Below are 11589 nucleotides of genomic sequence, written 5' to 3' on the forward strand. Positions count from 1 at the left end.
GGTACATTTCTCTCCATAGATAACCAGTGGTTCGCCATCTCCTTGTGGTATGCGAAGTGCTTTATCTCCACAGATAACATCGGCCTTTATCTTGCTCAACCAATCCATACCGACGATCGCGTCAAAACTTCCCAGTTTGATAGGTATCAAATCAATTTCGAAATCTGCACCAGCTATGTTGATAATAGCTCCACGACTAATATGGTCAACCTTTTCAAGTTTTCCATTGGCTACCTCGACAAGCATACTTTCCTTTAAGGGAACTAACGACCAATCTAACTTATCACAAAAATGTCTACACACATAGCTTCTATCGGCACCAGTATCAAATAGGACAGAAGCTAAAAGATTGTTGATCTTGAATATACCTGTCACCAAGTCGGGGTTGTCGCGAGCGTCCCTTGCATTAACATTGAAGGCTCTAGCACGTGGTGGTCCGCCATCCTTACGCTTGTTAGGACACTCATTTCTGAAATGGCCCGTCTTTCCACATTCATAACACTTCTTAGGCCCATTGTTGTTGTGGTTTGGCTTCACATTCAAAGTGGTAACCTTGCAATCCTTGCCAACATGCCCAGATCGTTGGCACTTCTCACAGATAACATTGCAATACCCAGTGTGGTGCTTGTAGCACCTATTGCATTGTGGTAAGGTTCCTTTGTAGTTCGGATTGGTGCGGTTGTTGTTGTTGGGGTTGGTGTTGTTGTTGTGCATGTTGTTGTTTTGCCTGAACCCTTCATGTCGTTTTGCCGGGTTTTGATCATAGTTCCTACCCCTGTTGTTGTTGTGGTTGTTGTCCCACTTCCTCTTTTCACCACTAACAGTTTCAAACTTAGCCTTCTCCGGCTCGTCAAGGATGATTTGATTCAAGAGAGTATGCGCCATGCGCATTGCTTCGGGAACGCTTGGTGGCTTGGATGAGGTAACATTACCCTTGATGGACTTAGGAAGTCCCGAGAAGTATTTCTCCAAACGCTTAAATTCGGGGGTGACCATGGTTGGACACATAAGAGCCAATTCCAAAAACCTACGGTTGTAGTTGTTAAGGTCGTTCCCTACGGTTTTCAATTGCATAAATTCGATTTCCATCTTTTGAATCTCGGTTCTCGGACAGTATTCCTCGATCATAGCACATTTAAATTCTTCCCAAGGCGTAGCATACGCCTCATCAATTCCTTTCGCTTGGGCCATGGTATTCCACCATGTGAGTGCGCCATCAGACAGCGTGCAAGATGCAAATTTCGTTTTGTTAGCCTCAGAACAATTGCTAACCCTGAATACCGATTCCAACTTTTCGAACCATCTGGTGAGACCGACGGGTCCCTCAGTGCCACTGAAGTAGTGTGGCTTGCAGTTTTGAAATTCCTTGTAAGTACACCCATCTCGAACGACAGGTGGATTGACAGGCGGTGGTGGTGGAACTTGGGGTTGTCTTTCAGCTAGTGCAGCAGCGACTCGCTCGTTAATCATTTCCTCAATTTGTGCCGCGGTGGGGATAGATCTCCCGTTGGCCATGATGTTCTATACAAACATTTTGACTCAAGTCAAAATCCATTATGCAAATAATAATAATATAGTATATAACAACCAACATGAAAACAGCACAACACATGTTGATTAAGTAATGCAAGCATATATAAGTACCACAAAACCATGATATGATAACGTAAATAGAACTCTTGCGCACAAAGAAACAACACAAATTCCATTCATTAATGATAATAAGTTCATACATTACAATAAGTTCGTACATTACATAAGTGAAATATGAAATTACAAAAAGAGATTACAATACAGAATCTAGTACTAAGTCCTACGGCGATGGTGGGTACAAGATGTCCAAAACATGAGCCAACTGCTCCTCGAGCTCAGTAACTCGAGTCTGGAGAATCTCAATCTCCCGCCTCATTTCCTCATTAGAGGAAGATGGTGGGGCAGGTGGTGCTGGCGGTGCAGGTGGAGCCGGTGGTGCTGAAGTGGATGGTCCGGCTCTGGGTGGAGATGGTAATATCAGTGGGTCGGCGGGGTACGGCACCAGCCGTTTACGTGCAGTGATCCTACGACGCCGACCATAAGCGTCAGTGACAGTACGACCAGGAATTATGCCAGCGAAGCGATACCGCTTCTTCGGCGGGGTAGAAGGTGCCTGAATCGGTCGGTCAGCGGGATCCTCCTCATCAATGGAGTCGTCAGATGAGGTGTCGTCTGAAGAAGCATCGGTGGAAGAACCGTCGTCTGAATCATGCGGTGGTGGCGCGGGTGGCTCAACGTATCCGAAAGCGGCCAACATCTGTCGGTGTCGGCCTGGCGTAATCACGGCTAAGCGGCCGTCGGCAGTGCGTCGGCAAGGTGTGCGCCAGTGATTACGGAAGGGTCCTTCCCCGAACTCCGCGGGGATCTCCATGCCACCAATGCGAGCCAGTTGCCTCAGGGGTCTGGAAGAAGACGCCGGGATAGGCACACTAGAGCTAGCTCCAGAACTAGAGGCGCCGGGGTCGCCAGTGGGTGTCGGGGCCGGAATGTCAGCAGCAGCAGCAGCAGCAACAGGTGCAGCAGTGGGTGGAACAACGGGGCCTGAGCCGCTCGGGATGTCAGTAGGTGGAACGTCCGACATCTGAACAAGGAAAAATAAATTTTCCATGTCAGTATGTCATAAAGCAAGCAAATAATAGGCCAACAGTTTAAATCATGTATAACAATAAGTAGCATGGCAATATCAGTAATCGTGCGAAACTAGCATGTAATCGAAAGCAAGTAATAGCATGCAGTAGTGAAATCACGTAGTAGCATACGGCATATAGCAGTAACAGTAAGCAGCAGCATGCAGTAAGTTCAGCGGAAACAAGTAAACTAACAAGTTGTAGATTAGCCCTATTAGTGAATCCTACTCGGGTCGGTCTTAGACTCACTAATGCATCCTAATTCCCTACAACCAATGCTCTGATACCAAATGTGACGCCCCGTACTAAATCATCATGTACGGACCATCAACAACAGGATCATTACAAGGTTAAGTACTATATGCGTTTTCAAAACAGAGTTGCATTCATAAATAAAAGTGACGTCATAACATACGTCAATTGTTTTACAGATCAAAGTATGCTTCACTAAGTAGAAGCATTAAATAAGTGTACGTGACCATAATGGTCGTTACATAACATAAGTTCATAAGTAAAAAGTTTGAATGCAACATAAGTAGTCATGCGATAACAACTCTAGGCAGCGGGTTCTACAGCACGACTAGTAAGATAGCGGAAGCGACTTCAAACACCTGAGAAAATACATGCTTAAAAAGGTCAACACAAAGGTTGGTGAGCTATAGTTTAAGTATAACAGTAATGTAAGTAGGCCACGAGATTTCAGTGCTACAACGAGCGTTTCAAAAGTATGTAAAAGTATATGCTTAACCGTGGGCACCCGGTAACTAACTTAACGTTTAATGTACCCCCTTAAAGTGCACTTGGCAAGTGCGTATAACCTCGAAGTATTAAACACTCGTTAAATGCTAGCGCTACTAGCCCGAGTGGGGATGTCAAACCCTATGGATCCATATCTAAGATTCGCGTTCACGGTTCAAAAACCAATGATTAAACGTTACCGAGCTAAAGGGAATGTTTATGCCGTTGTATAACCCACACATATATAAAGTTTAAGTACTCGTGCCTAGTATGTAAAACATAAAATCCGCATGTATTCTCAGTTCCCAAAATATGTTAAAGTAAAAAGGGAATGCTATAACTCACAATGATTAGTAGTAATGGTAAGGTAGTAGTCGGAAAGTGGTGTGCAAGTAACGGTCCAAACGTCCTCAACCTAAGTCAAATAGCACTAAGTCAATAAGTCGTCTCAAAAGGTTTACAAGTACGTAATTAAGGTCATAAGGGTCATCAACAATCATCATTAAACAAAAGGTAACAAGTAAGACTCGTTTATGAAAGTTGTTTAAAACAAAGGCTGACTTCGGTCAGTCACCACGGCCTCTACCCTTACTGAATTAAGGTGAGACCAGTAGTCATGGCTCCGTCTATGAGTCCCTTAAGTGTGGTAAAATTTACAGAAGCAAACTCGTCTTGGTTTGACCGTGGTGACGGTCTAAGTGCGAGTAGGTCAGAAATTTCTGCACAACGTTAAAGGACATGGTAACGATCGGAGGGCCATAAATCCTAAACCGTAACTCGGATTAAGACGAGTCCTATATGAAAAGTTATCTACTCGAAAAGTTCTATCTAAAAATCAAGGTTAGAACAGCCCAGGTCTGCTGGTCTGTTCCAGAAGCATCAGGTCAGTAGGTCTTGGACAGAACAGTGGGTTTTGGAGAGTTCCGGTTGTCTCGGTGCTTGATGTTCATCACGGTTCTCATTCTTGATGCGTATAGCTTCAAGTGTACAACTCATTGATGTGTTAACATCATTTTGACCAAGGTTTGTCCATCATAACTCAAGTGCAAGTGTTGTAAGTGTTTGATGAACCAAGGTTACATGTAAGTTTATGAACAAGTTCATGAACACTAAGAAAGATCACAACCAAGTGTTGGATCCATGATACTTGCACCAAAGTGTAAGCTCTTGTTGGTTTCATGTCCTTGTTCAAATGTTTAGTAAGCAACTTAACAATAAGAAATAAAGAAAATGAAAGATAAGCCTAAACCAACCATGAAGGTGGTATTCTAGTAACATACAACAAACAAGAACACAAGTAACAAAAATTAAAGATTATAAACTTTAAATCTTTGAAATAAATAAAGTAGAAAGCTAATCTAAACAAGAAGATGATTCATAGTTGCTCTTACTTTTAAAGATTCAACCAAGTTGATCTTTAAGTGAAGTAACTTCAAAGTTACTTCAAGAACTACAAGTAAAGAGTTTATACAACTATGAACTTTAATTCTTTGAAACAAAATATGTAGAACATAACTAGAGAGATTATGTTCTTGATGTTCTTGTTAAATACAAGATATAAATGAAGAATCAAAACTAGAAAGTTTGATCTTGTAACTTGGTAAAGAAAGACAAGTAAGTAAGTAAATAATAACTAGTAATCAAGACAAGTAATTAATCTTTAACAAGAACAAGTAACAAAAGTTTTAACAACAAGGATTGATGATGATTATGTTCATGTAGAAATCAGTTTTTACCAACAAAGAAAAGAAGAAAAGAAGTTGTTACTTACAAGAAAGAAAGAAGAACTTGAGAGAAAGATAAGAGAAAAGATGAAGCAAGTGTGTGTGTGTTTATGAGAAATGAGTGAGCAAGTGAGAGTAATGAAGGAAAATGAAATCAAACACCACTAAATGGCCTACATGGATTCGGCATTCAGCTGAATTGGGAGGGGGAGAGGCTATGTTTAATGGTTATTAGCATGTAAAAGAAGGCTTAAAGTTGGACAATAAGGTGGTGTGCATGGGGATAGTGAGCCAACAAGATTCCAAATGGTCAAACTAGTTAGTTCCAAGCTAAATGATACTTACAAGCTTCAAGAGTGGGCTAATTAATCCAAGTAATAAGTAGGGTGGGCTTATACAAGTCCATTAACTCTTAAAAGGCCCAAGTAGTGAGTAGTTAGCTAGTAATCCACTAAAAGTCCAAGTTAAGCCCAAGTAACTAACTAACCATTATAGTTAACCTAAATGATTAATAAAATTAATCATGAATGTAAATAATACTTGAAAATATTATTCGTGCAAGTTCCGGGTGTCACCAAGACGTTTCGGGCATTTAAAGTTCAAGTACGGGCAATTAAAGCAACATGTAAATGTAATAACATACATTCATTTAATCAAGCGTATTAATAATAATAATTATTAATAAATAACATTGGAAAAACCAGGGTCGTTACAAGTTGACTAAGGTTAAAGAATTAGGTTCATTATAATTCGTTTGTGCGTATGTGGTCAGTGTTCCAACGGTGAAAGGGAAAGTGGTAAGGTGGAGGATCAATGATGTGGTGGTGTTCTCTCATGAGTATCTTGATGGTTGTGTCCACGTGTTTATTCTACCAGGTAGTCTATTCTTTGTTGAAAAGATAGATTGAGTAGATGGTTTTATGTATGGATGGATCACTTGGGTGATGGGGTTGATAGAGTCGGGTCGGACTCTGACACACTATCTCATAGTCTAGTGAGATGATTGCCATAAACAGAGAGGGTTTAGTTTGTATTGATCCCAAGCAAGTAACGATGATTCGATTGTAGCTCAGTTTAAAGGTGTCGAAAGTCTTCCTTCTAATGGTGTGGAAGTGCGGCGTGTCCCGGGTTTGTTTATCCGGCGGTATTGTTTAAAATGGGTTATGGTCAGGAAATCAAATTGTTGCTGTGGAATGATATTTGAAGTTTTGGTTGTTTGTTGATTACATTTCTTGACAAGTTGAGGTGCTCTTTATCGAAAGCTGCTAGCTTGATGGTTAGAGTGTGCGTGTCCCAAAGAGCTTTTTTGGCGTTATAGACGGTTATGTTCAAGAGTCGAAGTGTTGATCGAGTATGGGCTGATAAAATGGGATGTGTTTAGATCATCCTTTAAGTGGGAGATTGTTGGATGTGTGAAAGATATCAAAACAACAAGAAAAGGTGTGTTTTAATGTTAAGGCGCGTCGTGGCTCAACACATGGATGAGGTTAAAAATTTGTAAAAAGGCTGTTCTAAAATCATGCCTTAAGCCACGGCGCGGCTCCTCCAGCCAGGACGCTGCTTAAGCCTATCTGGGAGCCTGACGAGGAAAAAGCATTTTCTTGCTCTTTAAGTTGTTTCCTTGTTATTTTATGCCTATTTAAGGACCCTTATGTAACCCTAAACTGTACCTATGAAAATTATAATAAAATCCTCTTTGTTTAGCCGTGGAGTAAACCAATTCGTTTGAATTAAACGATTGGACATAACCACGTTAATTCCATATTCTTTATGTTTCTTGTTCTTATCTTTATTTGTGTTGGTGATTATTTGTTTGTTGCATGGTGGGTTGATAACTAGGGTTATCAAGTTCTTGTTAGGGCTCACCTAGAATTCCTAACAATATTTACTATTGCATCTCTTTGATTGAACGATAGCAATATGTATATCAAATTAGAGAGTGTAAAAACTGTATTCAACAGCTGCCCCATACACATTTTATTTTTTTACTTTGTATTTCTTATCACATTTTATTCTTAGGGTGTGTTTGGATGAACTAGATGGTAGCCAGAGTTGGAGATTGTAGCTGGAGCTTATTTTCCAAGCTGGTAGTAGGAGCTTATTTTTATTTGTAAGTGTTTACTAAAGTAGCTGGAGCTCGAAGCTTATTGTTATGATATGACATTAAAGGACATAATATAAATTTATAAAATAATATATTAGGGGTTTTCTAGTAATTTAATGTTTTTTAAGCTCTACTTTTTTTTTCATAAGCTACTTCAAGTAGCTTAAAAATTGTAACGACCCGACTTTTCTGACTTACTTTTGTGCTTGTTACTTTCTGCGAAAATGCGTATTTGTGCGTACTGTGTTGGTTTATATTCTGGGATCTTATTTCATGATTAATTACTTTCGTTAATACCATACAACGTGCCATTAAGTACTTAGTTACTTAACTTGATCCCCGAATGCTTTTATGACCGTTAGTGTCACTTGACATTTAGAACGAGCTATATGTTTTGGTACACGTTTAACTTTGGTCGTAATTGGAATATTACGACTACGTAATACTAATTGTTATTTCCTAATAACAATTACTTGGGCTTTTGGTTGCTTAATTACGCTTAGTAATTTACTTATGCTCACTAGTTAGTCTTGTTGGACTTTCTACCTTGTTGGACTTTAGCCCACCCTACTCTAGCTAACTGACTATTTAATTAGCCCAATTTTAAATAGTTTATGACCCATATAAATGTAAGATAAAAATCCATTTATAAGAGCCAACATACTAGTATTTTTGTTAACCATAATCACAAATGTTGCATGGGATCCTAACAATAAGAACCACCTTTAGACCACCACTAACCAAAAAGCAAAAAGGTGTCCCCCTTGACCCCCCAAACCCCACGGCCAACCCTCACCATTTTCACTATAAATACCAAGCAAATCTCACCCATTTCACACTTGATCTCATTCACATTTTACACACACTTACTCTCTTATTTTCTCTCTAGTCTTTCTCACTCTAAAAAGTGTAAGTATTAAATTTTCTTCTTCTTCTTTTCTCCTTCATAGAATCGACATCATCATCATCATGTAAGGATCAAGCTTTTTAGCTTTTTGATCTTGTTATATCTTGTAGATTCAAACTTTGATTTGAATCCTTCAAGAACATGAAAGATTCAAGCTTTCTATCTTTGAATCTTCATTTCTTTGTTGGATCTAAGTTTTCTAGATTATGATCCCTTTATTTTGTTAAAAAGATCAAAACTTGTGTTTATGATCTTCATGTAACTTGTAGATCTAGCCTTTTGATTTAAGGATCTTAAAGAACATTAAAGATCCAAGCTTTCTAGCTTAGGGTTTCATTATTTTGTTAAAGATCTTAGCTTTCTAGGTTATGGTCTCATTACTTTTACTAGATCTTAGCTTTCTAGCTTATGGTCTCATTAATCTTGTAAAGATCCAAGCTTTCTAGCTTAGGGTTTCTTAATACTTGAGGATCTAAGTTATTATTATAGATCTCACTTGCTTAGAACCTTTTTTTGTTTTTTATGGTGATAAAAATCAAGTCTACAAAATCTCATATGATGAAGATGCATAAACTTGTGTCAAAAGGACAAAGGTTGAAGCTTTATTGTGTTTATGCAATAAAGAGACAACCTTGAGGTTTAAAACTTGTAGAATGTTAGCTTTTACTCTTAGTTGTGTGTTGATGGTTGAAACTTGGTCAAAGTGATGCTAAAACATCAAAGAGTTGTACACTTGAAGCTTACACACATCAAGGATGAGAACCGTGATGAGCATCAAACACCAAGAAACCCACCGGATCACTTGTTTGCTATTTTTCGGGGTCTGATCAGACTCCTAGGACTTTTGGAAAATTTATTTTCAGATAGTTTGTTTCGATTAAATGAGTTTTCGTTTAGGACTCGCCTAAATCCGATATACGTCTTAGGATTTATAGCCTTCAGAAAATCACTACGCCTTTGTAACGACGTGCTAAAAAAATTATGACCTACTCGCGCTTGAACTGTCACCACGGTCAAACGACATCGAGTTAGGATCAGAAAATTGGATAGCAGTTAGAGGACTCACATACGGAACCTTGGCCACTGACCACGCGTCTTTTTGGTTTGTATAGAGGTCGTAGCAGCTGTCCGAATTCAGCCTTTTGTTTCGATCTCTATTCTTGTTGAAAACTTACTTTAGCTTTTATGAATGATAATGATGATGATGATACTTAAGACTTAATTTATTCACTTTTAAACTTTTGGGGACAATATACTGACTTAGTGACCTTTGACTTAGGTTGACGACCTTTCGGACCGACTTACTACTTGCATACTTTTCATATCGACTTTTACTGCTTATTCACTGTGAGTTATAGCTTCCCTTTTTACTTTACTATTTTTGGGACTGAGAATACATGCGCTTTTTATGTTTTACATACTAGACACGGGTACTTAAACTTTATATATGTGTGGGTGACATAACGGCACAAAGATTCCCCTTAGCTCGGTAACGTTTAGTCATTGGTTTATGAACCGGTGAACGCGAATCTTAGATATGGATCCATAAGGTTTGACATCCTCACTCGGGCTAGTCGCGCTAGCATTCAACGGGTGTTTAATACTTCGTAAACAGACGCACTCGCCAAGTGTACTTTTAGGGGGTAATATTACGTTAAGTTAGTTACCGGGTGCCCACGGTTAAGCATATACTTTTCATACTGTTTTGAATACGAAATCTCGTTGTCTACATTACATTACTGATTACAAACAAACTATAGCTCACCAACATTCGTGTTGACCTTTTAAGTGTGTATTTCTCAGGTGCTTAGACGTTGTTGCTTCCGCTGTTAGATTTGCTGTCTTGATGTTAAAGACTTGCTGTTACAGACTCGCTGTGTTAGACTCCCGCTGCATTACTTAGAGATGTCTCAATCATGGAACTTTTATTTTGCATTCGCAACTTATGTTATTTTGAATAATGGATTTGTAACGACCTTTGTGTCACGTTTTATTTTGTAAAATGTTATCTTTCATAAATGCAAAACTTGTTTTAAAACAGCATGTAGTATTATACCGTGTAATGGACCTGTTGTTGACGATTCGTACATGATGGTTTTGTACGGGGCGTCACATTTGGTATCAGAGCATTGGTTGTAGGGAATTAGGTTGCATTAGTGAGTCTTGACCGAGTCGAGTAGGATTCACTAATAGGACTAATCTATAACTTGCTCATTTACTTGTTTCTGCGGAACTGCTGCATGCTACTGTATTATACTACTGCATGATACTGCTTACCTTTACTGCTATGTGTACTTACTGTATGCTACTGCTATTTTCTCGCTACTGCATGCTACTATCTGCTTTTGATCATATGCTACTTCTGTTTAATACTGTTACTATTGCCAAGCTATGTACTGCTAGGATGTTGTAGTGCCTGATTACGTGCTTGCTATATGTCGTACTGACATGGAAAAAGTTATTTTTCCTTGTTCAGATGTCAGACATGCCGCCCATGACCAGTGACTTCGAAAGTGACTCAGATACATCTGCTACCTCGCCTACTATTGTTGCTGACTCACCACTACCCTCCGTCGACTCTGGCGATTCATCTTCTGGAGATAGTAGACACGCGCTTGACCTAATGGACATCTCAGACGGAGACGAGGATCCCGAGGATATTCCAGCTCCACCCAGCCCTAGACTCACGGGGCCACAACACCATTTCAGTGGTACTGTGATTCCTGGGGGAGACGGGGACGGTCCATTCCATAACGAGCGTGGACATTGGGTTAGACGCACCGCTGACGGACGTGTCGTACCGATTACACCTGGCAGATATCGACTTATGACCACTGGCCAGACACTTTCTCCCGCCTGTGATGTACCTACACTACCTTCAAACGATTCAGATGGATCATCATTCGACGACACCAGCGAGGAGGATCCCGAGGAGGATTCTGAGCAGGACCCCGAGGAGGAGCCCGTGCAGCCACCCTCTACCCCGTCGAAGAAGCGATACCACTTCGATGGTACTGTTATTACAGGGGTTAATGGAGGTAAGCCGTTCGTGAACGCACATGGACAGTTGGTTAGGGTTACCGCACGTAAGCGGGTTGTGCCGTATCCTGCTGATCCATTCGTGCGTAAGGTCGCCCGCACCGTGCCGTCTAATTCTAGTACTACACCTGCACCACTTGCCCATCAGCATCTCCCACCGTCGAGGAACTGACAAGGAAAGTGTATGCCCTCCGTGTTCAAGTAACCGAGCTAGAGGACCAGATGACCCACCTGTTGGACATCATTTACCCACCCTCACCCTAGGACTGTTGTATTAGATTTCTTTATGTATCCCATTAGTAGTTTCATGTATTTTATTTATGTATTGTACGAACCTTATGCTGTTGTATGCAATTTTCTTACTATGAATGGAATTACTGTTGTTGATTTATTGTACGGTTTTTTATTACATGTTCG

Source organism: Rutidosis leptorrhynchoides, chromosome 5 (genome assembly GCF_046630445.1).
Source record: "Rutidosis leptorrhynchoides isolate AG116_Rl617_1_P2 chromosome 5, CSIRO_AGI_Rlap_v1, whole genome shotgun sequence".
Lineage (NCBI taxonomy): Eukaryota > Viridiplantae > Streptophyta > Magnoliopsida > Asterales > Asteraceae > Rutidosis > Rutidosis leptorrhynchoides.